Genomic DNA, 17,807 nt, shown 5'->3' with positions numbered 1-17,807 from the left:
GATAAAATAAAAGTAAAAGTGGTGCCTGAAAATCTCTCCAACTAACTCTCAAATTTGATGATCTTTCAAAACTTTCCAAGTATTTTCAGGACTCCTTTCAAAGTCCTCTCTTCTTTCTTTTATAGTTTTCCAAGAGGTGTCTTGGAAACTCTTCAAAATGTGTCCCAATTCGATGTATTTCCCAAAGAGATGCATCCTTTCGTGATAATTTTCGTCCATGGTGGTTATAACCACCTATTAAGCCAATGGGTGCCTAAAAACCTTTTCAAAATTCACAAAAATTGACTTTACTCATCTAGAAATTTCCACTGGCGCTTAAGCGCGGGATCTCTGGCCCTTAGGCGCGACCTTCTCTATTTTATCGGCGCTTAGGCGCCAAAACGCATTTGCACAGCATTTGCACATTTTTCACCTTTTGCTCCAAATTTGATCCTTTTTTACTCCTTTAAGCATTTTTTACCTTTTTATTTATATCTGCAAGAAAAACACAAAAATACCTTCCATTAAAGCGTAATATCTCAAAAATAGGTATAAAAATGTGTCTAAAAATACTATATATTTTAGGTGTATCAGTTAACTTGAGTTCAAGTTAAGTTAAACCTAAGTTATAGGTTTGACTTAAGTTCAGTATGGGCTGAACTTAAGTTTAGGTTAACTTGGGTTCATGTTAAGCTGAACCTATATTATACGTTTGACTTAAGTTCAATATGGGTTGAACTTATGTTTAGGTTAACTTGGGTCCAAGTTAAGTTGAACCGAAGTTATAGGTTTGACTTAAGTTCAATATGGGTTGAACTTAAGTTTAAGTCATTTTAGATTAATTAAACTTAATTAAGGATATAATGGGATAAGATTGGGATTATTTTTTAGGTTAATTAAACCTCATTTGGATAAGGTTTAATTGATTAATTAGAATTAATTATGGATAAGTCTTATTACAGTTTAAGGTTAATTAAATCTCATTTGGATAAGGTTTAATAAGGTTTAATTGGTTAATTAAATTGGTTAATTAAACTTAATTATGGATAAGTCTAATTATAGTTTAAGGTTAATTAAATCTCATTTTGATAAGGTTTAATTTATTAATTAGACTTTATTATGGATAAGTCTAATTATGATTTAAGGTTAATTAATCCTCATTTGGATAAGGTTTAATTGATTAATTAGACTTAATTATGGATAAGTTTAATTATGGTTTAAGGTTAAATAAACCTCATTTGAATGAGGTTTAATTGATTAATTAGACTTAATAAGTCTAATTATGGTTTAAGATTAACTAAAACTTATTTGGATATGGTTTAATTGATGGATTAGACTTAATTTTGGATAAGTATAATTATAGTTTAGGGTTAATTAAACCTCATTTGGATAGGGTTTAATTGATTAATTAGACTTAATTTTGAATAAGTTTAGTTATGGTTTAAGGTTAATTAAACCTTATTTTGATGAGGTTTAATTGATAGTTAGACTTAATTATGGATAAGTGTAATTATGATTTAATGGTTAATTAAACCTCATTTGGATTAGGTTTAATTGGTTAATTAGACTTAATTTTGGACAAGTCTAATTATGATTTAATTGGGTTAACTATGTCTAATCAGGGGTTAACTAGGTTTAATGATAGGTTAAACCTAGTTAGGTTGATTTGTACTAAACCTAAGGTAATTAAGGTTTAATTAGGTTTAGTTATGGGTTAAACCTTATTAGGGTTTGATTTATATTAAACCTAATATGCTTAAGGTTTTGTGGGGATAATTAGGTTTAATTATGGGTTAAACCTAATTATCACATTAGGTTTAATGGGGTTAATTAAGTTTAATTATGGGTTAAACCAAACTAGGGTTTGATTTGTATTAAATATAATGTGATTAAGGTTTAATGGGGTTAATTAGGTTTGATTATGGTTTAAACCTAATTATGGTTTGATTTGTATTAAACCTAATGTGATTAAGGTTTAATGGGGTTAATTAGCTTTAATTATGGGTTAACACTAATTAAGGTTTGATTTGTATTAGACCTAATGTGATTAAGATTTAATGGGGTTAATTAGGTTTAATTGAGGGTTAAACCTAATTAAGATTTGATTTGTATTGAACCTAATGTGATTAAGGTTTAATTACAGGTTAAACCTAACTAGGGTTTGATTTGTAATAAACGTAATGTGATTAAAGTTAAAGGGGGTTAAATAGGTTTAATTATGGGTTAAACCTAATTAAAGTTTAACTTGAGTTCATTTGGAGTTAGACTCAAAATTACTTTAGCCCAATAAGTCATCTTATATTTTTCAATGGTTAAGGATTATAATTTCAAATTTCAAGTTGATTCCCCTAAATTTTTTTACCATTTTAAATTTTAATTTCCAAGTTCTTAATTTTTGTAATTATTAAAAAATTAATTACAAAATTTGAAAGAAATTAGGAAATCAGATTCTAGGGGATTTTCTTAGTCTTAAAAAATTCAGAGAATGTTTCTAAGGACTTAAAGAGTAATCCATATAATTTTTATAATTTTCTTAATTATAAATAATTTTTAATAAATAAATTACTTCAAGGAGCAATTAATTAATTAAAAATTAAATAAAACTCATTAATTCCATATTTTATTTTCATATTATTCCTTTCATTACCATGATTTCAATAGTATTTTTGTTGTATTTTTGTGATTTTTGTTGATCAAGATATGATTTTTTTATTAATTTAAGGTTAACTTGGATTTAATTAAATCCTAAATAAACAAAAATTACCACAAGTAGACGCATGTCCTCGTATTCCCTGAAACATAGTTGATCTGCTGTAGTGTTCCAAACAGCGAATCAACCGGGATGAAATCAGAGCCGTCTGATTCCACACACGAAAATAGATGACATCCGTTCGTCTCCTTCATTTGACTTATCTTGCGAGCCATCCATATGAAAACCTTATGATCTCAATGTATTCTTAACGGATTTTCAAGATTGTTGTTTCTATACCTTCAACTGAAGGAGGAGAAAACATCTATGCGGTGATGATAGAGTTTTAAAATGGTTTGGCCCATAAAGTGTCAAACCCAATAACAAATTGAGTCCAAAAAACCATACCTTTGCCTGGGTAGATGAAATTTCACTTGAATTGGTTCTAGAGCTTCGACTTGACCAAAGAGAGCTTTTCCCCAACTCAATTTAAGGTAAAATTAGGCCTATGTATGACTTCAATCAAGAGGGGTCACGATTTGGGTTTGAGGTTAGACCTTATGGGGAAGGTCAATTTTGATTGGGATCATCTTCGTAGGACTTAGGGATGGATTTAGATAGTTAATTTTGAGTTTTAAAAAAGTTTTTGTCAATCCAAAAATATATCCTTTTTTTGGCTGGAGAAATTGAAGAAGGTTGATGAGTTTCAGAGCTCAATTTTGTATGGACTCGGCTCCTTAGGGGATGGGGAAGAGTTTTTGTCTTAGGTGTGTCAAGGTTTGAGTACTGTAAGTGGTACTTGCTTCTCCCTTGGTGCTTTCAAATTAGGCTTAATTTATAGCCTTAGGGAGGCCATGGGTGAGCCTAGGTTAGCTTGAGTTCACTTGGGGGAGGTGTTAACATCCCAATGATGTCTTATGGATGAGATTTCAACTGAAGGATAAATCTAATTGACTCTCCCAAGATTAACCATCATTAGACCCAACTATGGTGAAGGTTGTATTCAAACTTTGGCTTGCCTCGATTGGATGACTTGGGAGGTAGATAATGCTAGCTGAATTAACATTTCCTATGTGATTCACATGCTCATTCAATGAACTTTAGGAAGGATGGCACCTAAGCTTGATTTTCCATCATTTCCATGACTTTATTATGATGAGTTTTAACTATGGTGAGAGGAGTGGTTTAGGTGATTTAACCTCTTATTGGTTTTCTCAAGAGGTGGCTGAAACAGCTTTGAATAGAGCCAGCCAACTCCTCTTATGTAGTTAAATGAGTCACACTTTAGAGTTAGAGGGGAATGACACAAATCATCCTTCACTCCATTTTTAATGTTTTGAACATGATGAACCTTAATCATGTCATGGATTAGGGTTTTTTTAGGTTGTTTTCACTCATTGGATGAAGGTGGAGGTGCTTGGTGAACTCACCACATCATCATCTCAAATTCCATGAGAGAATGCCACTCCATTCTTTTCTTCATGATGGCATTTAACCTTGGTTAAAATGGTGGGCCATGAGTTGTTTAATGTATTATCCCATGTGTGGTTAGTCTCATAAGTCATGAATGTCCCATTCGTGACTCCCTATAAATTAGATTTAATTTTAAAAATCAATTATGAGTTTTTAAAGTCATATATGATGTCATGAGTTTAAATTTATTATAGGTTTATTTGCTTAGAATTCCATTTTAATTAATTAAAAATATAGGAAATTATAATATTAGCCCATAAATTGGTCAAAATGACTTTGGGTGTTGACCATCTGACCAATTTTATGAATTTGGTTCAAAATTAAATATTTGACCAATGTTGACAAATGTTGAACAGGGTTGACCAAGATTGACCAAGGTTGTCTGATTCTCTAGGGTTGACCAATGTAACTTACCTGACCTTGTCATGGTTAGAATAAAAATCATGGGATCCATGGGTTGGTAATATGACTTGGGTTGGACCAAGGTTGACCCAGGTTGACTAGAATTAAATGGTTTGACCAAAATTGACCAAATGGATCAAGGTTGGCCAATATGGTCAATGTAGGGGTCATTGAGTCATGGATTGACCATTTTGACCACGGTTGACCATTTGGTCAAATGTTGACCAGTATAATCAATGTAGGGGTAATTGGGTCATGGATTGACCATTTTGACCAAGTTTGACCATTTAGGTCAAGGGTTGACCATTATAGTCAATGTAGTGTTCATTAGGTCATAGATTGGTTATTTTGACCAAGTTTGACCATTTAGGTCAAGGGTTAACCATTATAGTCAATGTTTGACCATTGGTCAATGAGCCCCTAAATTAGGGTTTAATTGATTCATCTGATGTGTCTTCAGAATTTTGACTCAAAAAGGGTATTTAAGATTTTAACCCTAAATATCAGGGTTAAAGGGGTCCTGAAGATTTATTAGGAAGTTAGCTTTAATAGTTTCTTCCTATGATAGTGTCGGTACTATTTTGGTTAAGGAGTTTCCTATAAGAAGCTGTCGGTCACTGGAATCCAAATTTCGTCGCCCGCTTCGGAAGGATGTTTTAATTTACATATAGATTTAAGTTTAGAAAAAATATGAAATCAAACTGACCCCATATTTTTCATACTTTAAATGAAAGAGCGGTGTACCTCAAACCATGTATCTATCCCGAAGGATGAACACAAGACTTGAGGATGAGGCTCGATCAAATAAACTGAGTAAACTGAGAAATATATGATGATATGATGTCTGTTTGGTCTGCAAAACCGTTTTATTTGTCGACAATTTCTCCTATTTAGTATGAAGAATTAAATAGGATTTATATTAAGCTGGGTTCGGACAAGCTTCCTATGAGGGCAATCTCTTATAGTTAATTAGATCTTAGATAATCGAAGTCACCTAAGAATACTCTCGATAAAAATCAGGAAATATTATCTTCAAAGAGGTCAAAGGATAGGACTTTTCAACAAAATTAGACAAAGAGGTGTGAAAGGGGAATATTTCAAATTTGGAGCGTTTTGTTGTAGAGTCCAAAGGAGGAAGAACTAGGGGATTTTACAGATCCGGGGGAGAACCTCGGTGACTTCCCAGTCTATCATATTGTTTGGCTTCGGTTTTGAGGAGAAATTTATTTGAGATTTTCATCCTGCCAATTTTATTTTTTAGGGCTTTCATTCATGTGAAACGTTTGCACAAATAGCCTAGAAGATGTCAGGGTTTAGGTCATGATGGACGACAACCTCGGAATCCTAAGACGAGTTAGGGCTTATATTGTACAGCAGAGTTGTACAAAGGCCTAAAGATGAGTTGAGGATTTATGTTGCATAAGAAAACAACCTCAAAATTCTATGGCTTGTTGTTTAATTCTAAGGAAGGAAATGGTTTAGCTGGGAAAGACAGGTTTTGTTGTTTGAAGATGGCCATGCTATCCACCATGCTAGCTTTAAGCTCCTTGTCGTGATGAGTTTAAGTTTTCTAGGGTGCCAAGTTATGATGTCAAATCGGTGGCCATATGGTTGAAGTTCTTTAAATTTTATGGGGGATGTTAAAATTGATTAGAGCGACACCGGTTAGGATCTTACGGTTCCCTCGTTCCCATACCACTATATTCTATTGGATTCACTTAGTCCAAATAAATTTACTAAATTCAACTTAATGAGATCCATACTTTCATTTAGACCGTGGGAAGCCTCGTTAGCAACCGTAGGTTACCTCCTCCGAGGGATTCCTGATCATCCAATAGAGACGTCTTAATTTAGTTATAGTAGTTGTTTTTGATATTTTGATTAAATTTTGAGTTGTCTAATATTTTGAATGTTGTGGCGGTGAATTTTATCTTGGTTGATTTTAATTTTGGTTTTTGGTTTTGGTTTTGTGGCTGCCCTAGCAGTTTTGGTTTTCATGCAGGGTGACATTGTTGTTTAGCATGCAATTTTTGTAAGCATAAAAATTACAGTATAAAAGTACAAGAAAGACGGCACTGTAAAGTATAAAAACACACCTGGTGAGTCTTCTCGTTCCACCACCTGAAACTCAAAATGCATGTGAGAGCACTTTATATAAAACAGAAAGTAATATTTTCATGATCAACCAAACCCTAGGTCATATCTTGGTGGGTCCCCCTTTCCTCCCTTTAATAAACACTGTCGTATTTGAGGTGGCCACTATCATATTAAGTTTAGTAGACCTCTGAGGTACCCAACAGATCTGGAGAAAGAAGCAGGTCCATGCTTCCCTGTCGCTGCCTGGTTCTTTTTAAACAGCTCTTTTTAAACTTATTATGTTTCTTAATAACACATCCTGTAAATACCTTTAATGCTCAATGAACATTGATGTTTCAATTATTCCTAAGAGTAGAGTAATTATCACTAATAATGTAATTTGAGGATTATGTGGGCTAAGACCCTTAAAGGGGCAAGTTAATGTTATCAAGACACTTCACCAACTTTTTAATTTGGTCTTGTAGTGTTTTAAATATATTCAATTTTTAATTATGTTCACTTTCTAATCCTCATTTAACCAAATTTGATTTAGCTTAGGTCACTACTAAGCCCTTAAGATTTTGGTAGATGTCTTAGTTATTTCTAAAAAGGTTGAATTTTAAGTGATGATGATTTATTTTTTTTAAAGTCATTTGAACATCAAATAGGGGTGTTAATATAATGAGTTATCAACACCCAAAATCTTATCCCTAAGTCTAGGATCATTTAATTGACTAGACTTCAGAATTTTAATAATTTGAGGAAATTACAAATTTATTCTTTAATTGGAAGAAGTAAGATTAGTTTCTACCAATTAATCCCTTATGTTTTAATCATCAAAATATGTTGATTAAGTTCAAAGGTTGCCCATTTCCCTTTCCTTAATTGAGCCTAAATGTTAATTAAGGCTAAATTTCCAAAATTACATTTTTGCCCCTAAGGCTCTAATACTTCATAATTCATTAAATTTAATTCAAATGACTTTAGAATCTGCATCTCACCTCACCCATGGGTCAATTAAGACATCAGAGGAGAAAATGTGATTTTTCAAAATTTAATTTAATTTATATAATTATTTTTATGCAATAAATAGGATTTTTCAAAGAAAATTCCCTAACTTGACCAAGGTAAAGCCTAATCCCTTGAAATTTTTACTGGAGATAGAATTAGACTAGAGAATCATTGGGACCAAATTTCATGATTTTTTAGTGTTAATTTTAATTATTAGAATTATTTTAAGTTTTGAAGAATTTATTAATTATAAAATATTATAAATGTGAAAAAATAACTATTTTAAATGTGAAAAATTAAGTTTTATATTTTTATTAAATATCTCTGAGATCAAGTAACCCAGAAAATAAATTTCACATTTTTTTTATTTTTCTTTGAATTGTTAGGATTATTTTAGTGAAAATCCATTTTTAGCCTTTAAAATTTATTTTAAACTTCAAAATTCAATATCTTCACTTAGAAAATCACGAAGAATATTCCAATCATTCCTAAGTGCTTAAGAAATAATTTAGAACATTTCCATGAATTTTATTATTTTTGTGATTTTTATCATTTTTTAATTATTTAAATATTAAGGAAATTCTTAAATATGAAATTTTTATTTTAATTACAAATTTATTTTTTAGAAAATTCCTCTAATCATAGAGAACTTCCAAAACCAATTTTTATAATTTTTTTTAGTTAAATTTAAATTGTTAAAAACTATTTTGGTGTTAAAAATGACATTAAACATAGAAAATCAATTTGAATTATCAAATGAACTCCAAATATTTTGAATTTTTTATGGGGAGTTCTATGAACTTCAAATTACAGTAGAGATTAAAAGTCAAGTCATTTAGATATTTATATTTTGTCTTAGGGGTTGTAAATATTTAGTAGAGATATTTAGTCATTTAGAATTAATTTTCTTTGCATCTTAGGGGCTGTAAAAATTAGTTGCATTCTTAATTACTTGGATCATGAAACTTTTTCCAAAGGTTTCTCTAGACATAATAAACCTTCCAAAATTTTCTTGGAATTTTCTAAGCAACATGCTAATTATTATTATTATTTTATGCAAATAATAGACATAAACTTGAAAAATATGGATCTCTATCTAGAGGTCTCCTCTGACTTTAGAAAAATTAGAGAATATTCGTCAAGACAAAAGCAATAACATGCCAAAATTTCAAGTAATAATGAAATGACTACATGCATGGAGAATCAAAAGACTCAAAATAGTATTTAATTAATTATAAATAAAATATGCATCACATAAACTTAAAATTTTCATTTCCACATTGTTCTCCTCTGTTCACTAAGTAAGAGGATATTTTTATTTTATTTTTGTGATTTTTCTACACCAAGATATGTATTTTTGAAGTTGGGATCATTTTTTGATTTATTTAAATCCCTATTTATCTATTTAAATGTGCGACGCCACCTCATCCTAGGCAGTTCTGAATGACGATGCAGCGCGCTCCCTTTCATTGCTCTTTCCACCTTGGCATGCCACACGACCCGCAGTTCACGTACTGAGAGTTCATCTGGCTAGATCTCGACCATTAACGAGATAAATGTGTGATCAGACAGCTCTCCATCATCGTCCCCAAATAGGCTAACTCGTGATCGTTAACATTAAAACCCTAAGATCTCACTCATTTCTCGACCAAATGACCTTAGGTTTGATACTATGAACATGTCTAAGTGTGACGAACACATTCATTTGGTAAACATGCCATTGAATTAACTCTAATTAAATGAATAATTAAAATAGGCTCGGGAAGAGGGAAAGTTCAATACCTTTGCTCTAAGAAGGGAACCTTCAATCAGAGGTGCTCGACACATTCGTGGAGGTCCGAGGTCCAATGTCCAATGAGGCTAAGGATTGAGCCTCTGGTCATGGTGAAAGGTCTAGACCCGAATTTGATCAAGGTCGGATTTGGGTGTTGGTCTTGAGCTATCTTTGAGGCTCTGTATGGGGGGGATTTGATAGGGCTTTGTCTTAGTTCAGTTTGGTGATGGTGTGAGTGAGTTTAATTTGGATTTGGTGCACTGTGGAGGTGTGGTGGAGAATTTCCTGTCTCCGACAAGGATTTGAGCTCAAAAATTGAGCTCCGGCAAGGGGAATTAGGGCAATGGAGTGGTTAGGTTGCACTGTGGAGGTCTCAAGGAAGCTTAGGGAGTAATTTCGAAGGGTATCCTTGAGAATATCCTTGGGAAATTTTTAGCACGCCTTCATGGCCATGGAGGTGGAGCTTTTATAAAAAAATGGCTTAGGGTGGCACTGTGGGCCAATAGCTGTGGAGGTCTCAAGGAAGCTTAGGGAGTAATTTCGAAGGGTATCCTTGAGAAATTTTTAGCACACCTTCATGGCCATGGAGGTGGAGCTTTTATAAAAAAATGGCTTAGGGTGGCACTGTGGGCCAATAGATGGGTGCAAAGTGTTGCCTACGTGGAGGGCAGAGAGGCTCTAAACTTCAAATGAGATGAGGTGGCCTCTATGTTTGAATTGGGTTTGGATTTCTTGAGGTTGGCTTACAGTTTTGGCTCATCCAGTGACTAGGCTGGCCGGCAAGGCTAGGGGAGGTGGCCAGGAGGTCAGGTGAGCTAGAGGAATCTGTCACAACAATTTATTTTGGCATGTGTTTGGTTTGACAAAAATCCATTAATCTTAAGCAATTTTGGAAATAAATCCCTTGATTTTGGAATCCCTTGGTCCATGGCTCATTTGGGTGATTCCATGTGGTTTAGCCTGGTCAATAAGGCCCAAAATTTGGCTATGGTGGCTTTGCCTTGACCAATTTGTCTAGATTGGGTCAACTTCTAGTGAAGGGCTCCATGTAGGTCAATTTGGATAAATTTTGGGTTTGGGCTAGGCTATCCATAACCTTGAGCCCACTTGATTGATCAACATTGTGTAGATGATTGTAATCAAGATTTTTGGAGAAGGATTGAAGTAATTTTGAGTTCAATTGGAAGCTCAATTTGAAGGATTTTGAGATTTTGGTCAATTTGGGCATGTTGGACTAAACTTGGGCTTAGGTGAGCTAGGCTTAGAATTCTGCTCAATTGAATGGTTCAAATGATCAAGGGAGATGTTATGAATATTTTTAATGAAGTAATGGAGTGCAAATTTTGAGACTAAGGCAATCAATTTGGTGGAATTTTGAGACATGGCCAATTAAGGGCAAAATTGGGGCTTTTTTGACTTAAATCAAAATTAAATGAAATTGAGGCTTCACCAAGGCCAATTTAAGGTCAAGTTTGATGTGTAGGAGTGTTTTAAAGAGTTTAAAATTCAAATTGAGGCCAATTAAGCAGGTCATGGGGTTCAATTTGGTGGAACCAAGTCATAGGGCCAAAATTGGGGTTTTGACTTATATCAAAATTAGGCTTAAAGAATGGTCTAATTGAGCTTAGATTTGGTTTATATTTGTCATATGGAAAGTGAATTTGAGTTTAGAATTAAAATTGGGGATATTGGGACCAAATTGATGGACATTTGAGGTGTATTTAATGAAATTGGGCCTTTAAAGGCAATTTGGGGGTTTCAGTCAAATTGGTCAAAAATGAGTCATGTGGTAGTTGAGAAAAATAAAATTGGGAATATTTGGAAGGTTTTGGGAATTTTTTGGAAAATTTTGGGCTAAAGAGGGGCATTTTGGTAATTTGGATTTTTTTTGTTCTTCATTTACTTAGGTAAATCACACAATATATTATCATCATGTTTACATGTAAATGAAGAACAAAGTAAAATCATCACAATATATTCTCACTCTACTCAATTCTATATCCTACACATGCATACTAATTCATTACGAGATGGAAGAGTAAAGAAAACTACTCACTACACATGGAGAAACAACAAGAATTTTTCATTGAACAAGACTTTAAAAACATACAAACAAAATACTATATTCAAATCAAAATATAATGAAAATACTTATCTTTGAATCCTTGTATAGCAAAAGCAATCTTCTTACAATCCTCTCCAAGAACAAAGTGAAAAGAAAAGAAGAAATCTCTCACTCTCTCTTTTTCTCTCTCACCTTGCCGCCCCACTTGGGGCTCACACCCAAGCCTTCTTCTTCTTCTCCAAGCCTTCTTCTCTTCTTCTAATTAATTCAAGAGTCTAAGAGTTGTTTTAAAAATATTTCCAAACTTTTTTTTATAATTTTCCAAGAGATGCTTAAGTGTCTCTTAAAAAATATCCAGATTCAATAAATCTTCCAAATGGTGCCTCAAGTGACTCTTCATAACTCCATATAATCACCCTAATCCTTATAGAAAGTCCATTTTATCATTTCCAATGAATTTCCCATGAGATACACGAAGCACCGCTTCAAAAATCGTCCAAATTTGACGTATATTCTAGAAGATATGTTGAAAACCGTCTTTGGCACCTACGCGTCGTTTTTTGGCGCTTAAGCGCTCACCTCTCTATCTGGTGGTTCCTAAGTGCTATTTTGGGTGCTTAAGCGCTAGGAACAGGTGCTTAAGTGTCTGGTTTCGGCCCCCATGGCTCCGGTGTGCCCCGGTTCAACTCGATTTGCTCTGGTTTGTTCCGTTTTGTTCCATTTTTGTTCTTTTTGCTCCAATCACTCTGAATTCTTCAATTTTATGTACCTACAACCAAAAACACAATAAAACATACCTTTAAAGTGCAATATCATTATAAAATGAAGCATATAAAATAGTATATTTTTAGGCGTAACTGAATACCCTCAAGTATATTTATAGTTCGATCATTAAATGGCATAGCCCTTTAAGGGTGAAATATAGTTCAATTTCTATTCCTCTGTCCATGGGGTAACTGTTAATGGAAGCTATAGCAAATTTATTCCGTAATACTATAGCCCCTCAAGCAAATGAGGATACTAATTGAAGAAAAAAATTATAAAAAGAAGAACTGAATACAGGTGGCTTAGAAGAGACTATGGTAGCATAAAGTGGGAATTTAATAGAGAGAAAACAAGAAAATAATGAAATAAAAAGACTTTTACAGATGCAAATTTCAATAAAAAAAATAATCGTGAATTCATGTGAAACAAAAATTCATTTCAAGAGTGGGAGAATAATTTTCTCTCGCTAGAATTCATATCTAGTTACTGTTTATTTAGACAATACTCATATTTTCTATCGAACTTTCTACCGAATTATTACGAAATAGGAAGTAAAAGTAGAGAAATCCTAATTAAGGATTTCGTAAAAGAAAAATATAAAAATTCTAAAGAGTGCTACCATAAAGTTATCACAACAGATGAAAGGAAGATATTTCCAAAATATTTTTTAATGACCAAAAAGAAATAAACAATTAGGGTAAACCTGTTATTTCTTTTGTTCTTTGGTTCTTTGAAGAATATACGAACAAATTGAATTTTAATAAATAGAACATGGTTAAATGAAAAAGGAGATATAATTGAATCTATATATTCTCCAAATATTACGACTATAATTAATGTTAAGTTAGAAAACTTAGAAATATCTGCATTCAGTAAATTAGGTACTAAAGTGAATGCTTTTAAAAAAATTTTAACACTACAATTAAACAGTTAAATTATACAAATAATATCTGAGCATTTAACTCAGATAAGTAACAAGCTAAACACAGAAACAAAGTGTTCTAATAAATCTCTTGCCATAATTAAAATACATTCGACTATATAGCCTCATCTTAAATTTCAATTTGATTTAGGACCAAATATGAAGATTCTGAGGAACTCATTTCAAAATTAAAAGAAAATAAATTAGGCTGAAGAAATCAATTCTGACTTTGAAAAAATATCTTCTACAAATGAATCTATTGAAGATTTATCTGATGAAGACTTAGATAAGTTTCAAAATGAATTTAAAGATTTAGAATTAAATAATTTAGAAATAATAAAATAAAATATCGAAAGAGGCCATTAGACAGACAGTATTAAACTAGACCTAAACCTTGAGATATTTTATTTGAGGAAATAATAGAGATATCAACGTGTATATGATGCCACTCAAGTCTATGAATGAAACATAGATGAGCAAACTGAAACTCAAATACAAGAAACTCTTCATGAAATGCTCATATACGCCACTACGGCTCAATTCATGAGAAATTTAGCTCTTTAAAAGCAAAAATGATTACCTATGGATTTACATAAATTATCAAAGAATTGTGGGATAATTGTCAGTAGAACAAAAACAAAACTTCTTAAGTGAAACAAGACTAGAAGATGTAAACCTTCCAAATACAAAAACAGTATATAATCTTATTATCACTATACTAGAACATTTCACTAAAAATGTTTTAGAAAGTGGTGAAAAAATGAAATCATTATTGCAAAAGTTTAGATGTCCAACTTTGACACATTTTAGATGATATAAAAATGTATTTATAAGTAGAGTAATACAACTTAGTGATGTGAGTCATCTGCATTGAAAGCAAAAGTTTATTGAATAACTTCCTAACCTTTTCGCTGAAAGGGTTAACATATCATTTAAAGATACTTCTGGAATTATTCCATATGAATCTCTAACCTATGAAAATATTGTACACTATTGTATTGCAACAGGATTAGATATTTGTTCTGAAATAAAGTTAAATCACCAGCTTAAAAGAGAAAGAATTCTTGAAGAAAAACAACTTGGACAATTTTGTGAGCAATTTGTTTGCAACTTGTCAGATATATCTTCTTCAAATAAAAAAAATTTAATAAAAAATTTGAGGAAAAAAATTACGAAAGAAAAAAATACAAAGAGGAAGAATCCTCACATTCAAATAATAGGTCTTTAAAATCAAAAAGAAAAAATTCAGAAAGAAAATGTTATAAATGCGATAAAATTGATCACTATGCAAATAAATGCATAACACAAAAAAAAATTAAATGAATTAAAAATAGACAAAGTGTTCAGACAAACCCTTATAAAAATTATGTTAACAGATAATGAAACTTCTCAATCAGAAGAAAAATATTCATTATCCACTTCATCTTCATCTGAGGAAGAAATTTGTTGTTCGAAATGTAAACAAAAGGATTATTATAAAAATATAATTGAAATGTCAGGGTTATTTACACTAATAGATGATTAAAAAATCAAATTATTAAAGTTGTAGCTCAAGTATCTGATCCTAGAACAAGAGATAAAGTTATTAATCTCTTAAAAGATACTAAGAAAAATGTTGACCTCAAAAATACAAAAATCAACATCTTATTCTATGAAAGATTTATTTGATCGTATTAAAAGATATGAATCTGAAACAACTATTTCAATTTTTAAAGCTGAAATTACTCAACTTAAAAGAGAAATTAGCTATATAAAGGATAATCAAACAGATCTCAATCAGAGATTGAAATTGAAAATAATCTCAATTTAGAAAACAAAACCAATGAAAGTCAAGAAGAAAATCTTGAAACAAATATCTTTTTACAAGACTTACAAAAAGCTATAATTCAGAAGTGGTATATATTCATAAAATTAATTATAAATATAGAATTTACAATTGACAATTTAACAACACTAGTTGACAGTGGTACTAATATGAACTGCATTCAAGAAGGAATAATACATTCTATAATTATTTTGAAAAAATCACTCTGAAGTCAACTCCTGCTAGTGGAAATAGCATGCAAACAAAATACAAAATAACAAATGCAGCAATATGCAAAAATGATATTTGCATATCAATTCATTTTCTTGTTAAAAATCTTACCCAACATATTATTTTGGATACTCAATTTCTAATAAAAATCATGCCTATAACAAAGATAGATGAAAAAGGCATAGATTGTATGGTTTATAATAAAGCAATTTCAATTCAATTTATTTTAGATGCTAAAGAAATTATAGTAAATGAATTGAATAAAATTAAAAATAAAAGTATTCAAATAAATTGTCTAAAAGAAGAAATAGAAATTAAATCTATTTCAAATAGATTACAAGAACCTTAGGTTCAACAAAAAAACCAAAGATCTATTTACAGATTTTCAAAATACAATATGCGGAGAAAATCTCATATCATTCTGGAATAGAAATATTCATTGTGTTTTTTTATCATATGAAGATAATTTTGATGATAAACATATTCTGAGAAAGGCTAGACCTTGTCAAATGAATAAAGAATATTTACAATTATGTAAGTTAAAGATCAATGATTTTCTTAATAAAAAATTAATACGTAACTCCTAGTCTCCTTGGAGTTGTATGATATTCTATGTCATGAATGTTGCTAAAAAAAAAAGGAAAATCTCGACTATTTATCAACTATAAACCATTGATTAAGGTCATAAAATGGATAAGATATCTAATCCCTAATAAGAAGGATTTAGTCAATAGATTAGCTGAAACTAAAATCTTCTCTAAATTTGATTTAAAGTCAAGATACTGGCAAATACAGTTTAAAGAAGATCGCTATAAAATGGCCTTTACAACACCTTTGGTTATTACAAATGGAATGTAATGCCTTTTAGGCTTACAAATGCCCCTTATGAATTTCAAAATATGATGAACGATATTTTTAATCAATATCTAAACTATATTTTAATTTACATAGATGATATTTTAATCTTCTCCCAAATTATAGATGAACATATTAAACATCTAAATCATTTTAAGTGTTTTGTCCATAAAAATGATTTAGTTGTATCAACAACTAAAATGAAATTATTCCAAGAAAATATTTGATTCCTTGGACATAATATGTCAATGCTTCTATTGTTCCCATAAATAAAAGTATAGAATTTACTAAAAAATTTCCAGATATATTTTGGGATAAAAAATAGTTGCAACGATTTTTAGGTGCACTAAATTATGTTTCTGATTTTTATCAAAATCTAGCTACAAATGCAACATCTTTATTTGATTGGTTAAAAAAGAACCCTCGTATTTGGACTGAAGTTAATACAAATGATGTCTGTTTCATTAAACAAAGGGTTAAACATCTACCTTGCCTTAATTTGGCAAACTTTACAAGTTTCAAAATTGTTGAAACAGAAGCATCTAATATAGGATACAACATGAACCTCAATCAAATTAATTATTCTAAAGAAGAATTAATTCTATTTAGTTTGGGGTGATGGAATACCCCACAATCTAAATATTTTACCATTAAAGAAATGCTTTTCATATTAAAATGCATATCTGAATATCAAGATGATCTTCAAAATAAAAAATTCCTATTATGTATTGATTGCACTGTAGTCAAACATCTTATTCAAAAGGATGTACAAATTTAGCATCCAAACTACTATTTGCTCATTGGCATGCTCAGACATCCATTTTTTATTTTAATGTTGAACTTATTTCTGATGAGTCCAATCCATTATTTGATTTTCTAACTCACGAATTTTTGCAGGGATCAACAGGGCTAGATCAGTCCAAATAGGAATGTTCCAATGGAGCACCCTCTATCTCAGGCTCCCTCTTTACGGGAGGGAGTAGAGGTAGAGGATCAAGAGGTCGCAGACATCAAAGCGGCAATTTAATTCCTTCGTAGTATTTCACCAAAGCATGAAGTAAAAAAACCTTCTATTGTTGCTCCCACAGAGCAAAAAGTCATGAAAGAAGCATTAAGTTCTTCCACTACTGAAACTTCTTATATTGTCAAAAATGTAAAATAAAATATTCTGGAAAACAATCCAGAAGATAGCCATAAGGCTAAATCATTTCTAATATAATGTTATATGGGAAGAACTGCATTCCCTAATGAACCACATTTGAGTTGTGAGGCTTATAAAAAAATATTAATCCAATTAAAGTCTGTAGGCACACCATAGCTTCGATAAAGCTAAAAAAGATCTATTGTACAACGAGGTGTTATACAAAATCTTATTCATCACCGTGACTGGGTACTAAACCTCTATCAAGATTAAACTGCTTATCTTTCCTTTAATCTATAATATCGTATTTCAATAATTATTCAAATTATGTTAATTTTATGATGAAATCATTCTATCTTACTAACTCCAAGACGAAACACAATTGGATGTTTATTCTGAATAAAGAAATTTTAAATAAAGAAGTTCCCGCGTGGCCTACAAATGGTGATATTATTTTGGTGCTAAACTCGATATTGTGCATAAGAAAATAAGACAAGTATGGTTCTTGGGTAGAATTATACCCAAAATTAAAAAATGAAAAAAATGAAGATTTGGCAGAAGAACAAATGCTAACTCACTTTTTTATTGACTGTCAAATTCTTTGGATTTGATCCTGCTGA

The sequence above is a fragment of the Phalaenopsis equestris genome, unplaced genomic scaffold (genome assembly GCF_001263595.1).
Source record: "Phalaenopsis equestris unplaced genomic scaffold, ASM126359v1 Scaffold209888, whole genome shotgun sequence".
Classification (NCBI taxonomy): Eukaryota; Viridiplantae; Streptophyta; class Magnoliopsida; order Asparagales; family Orchidaceae; genus Phalaenopsis; species Phalaenopsis equestris.
This window is presented reverse-complemented; position numbering follows the sequence as displayed.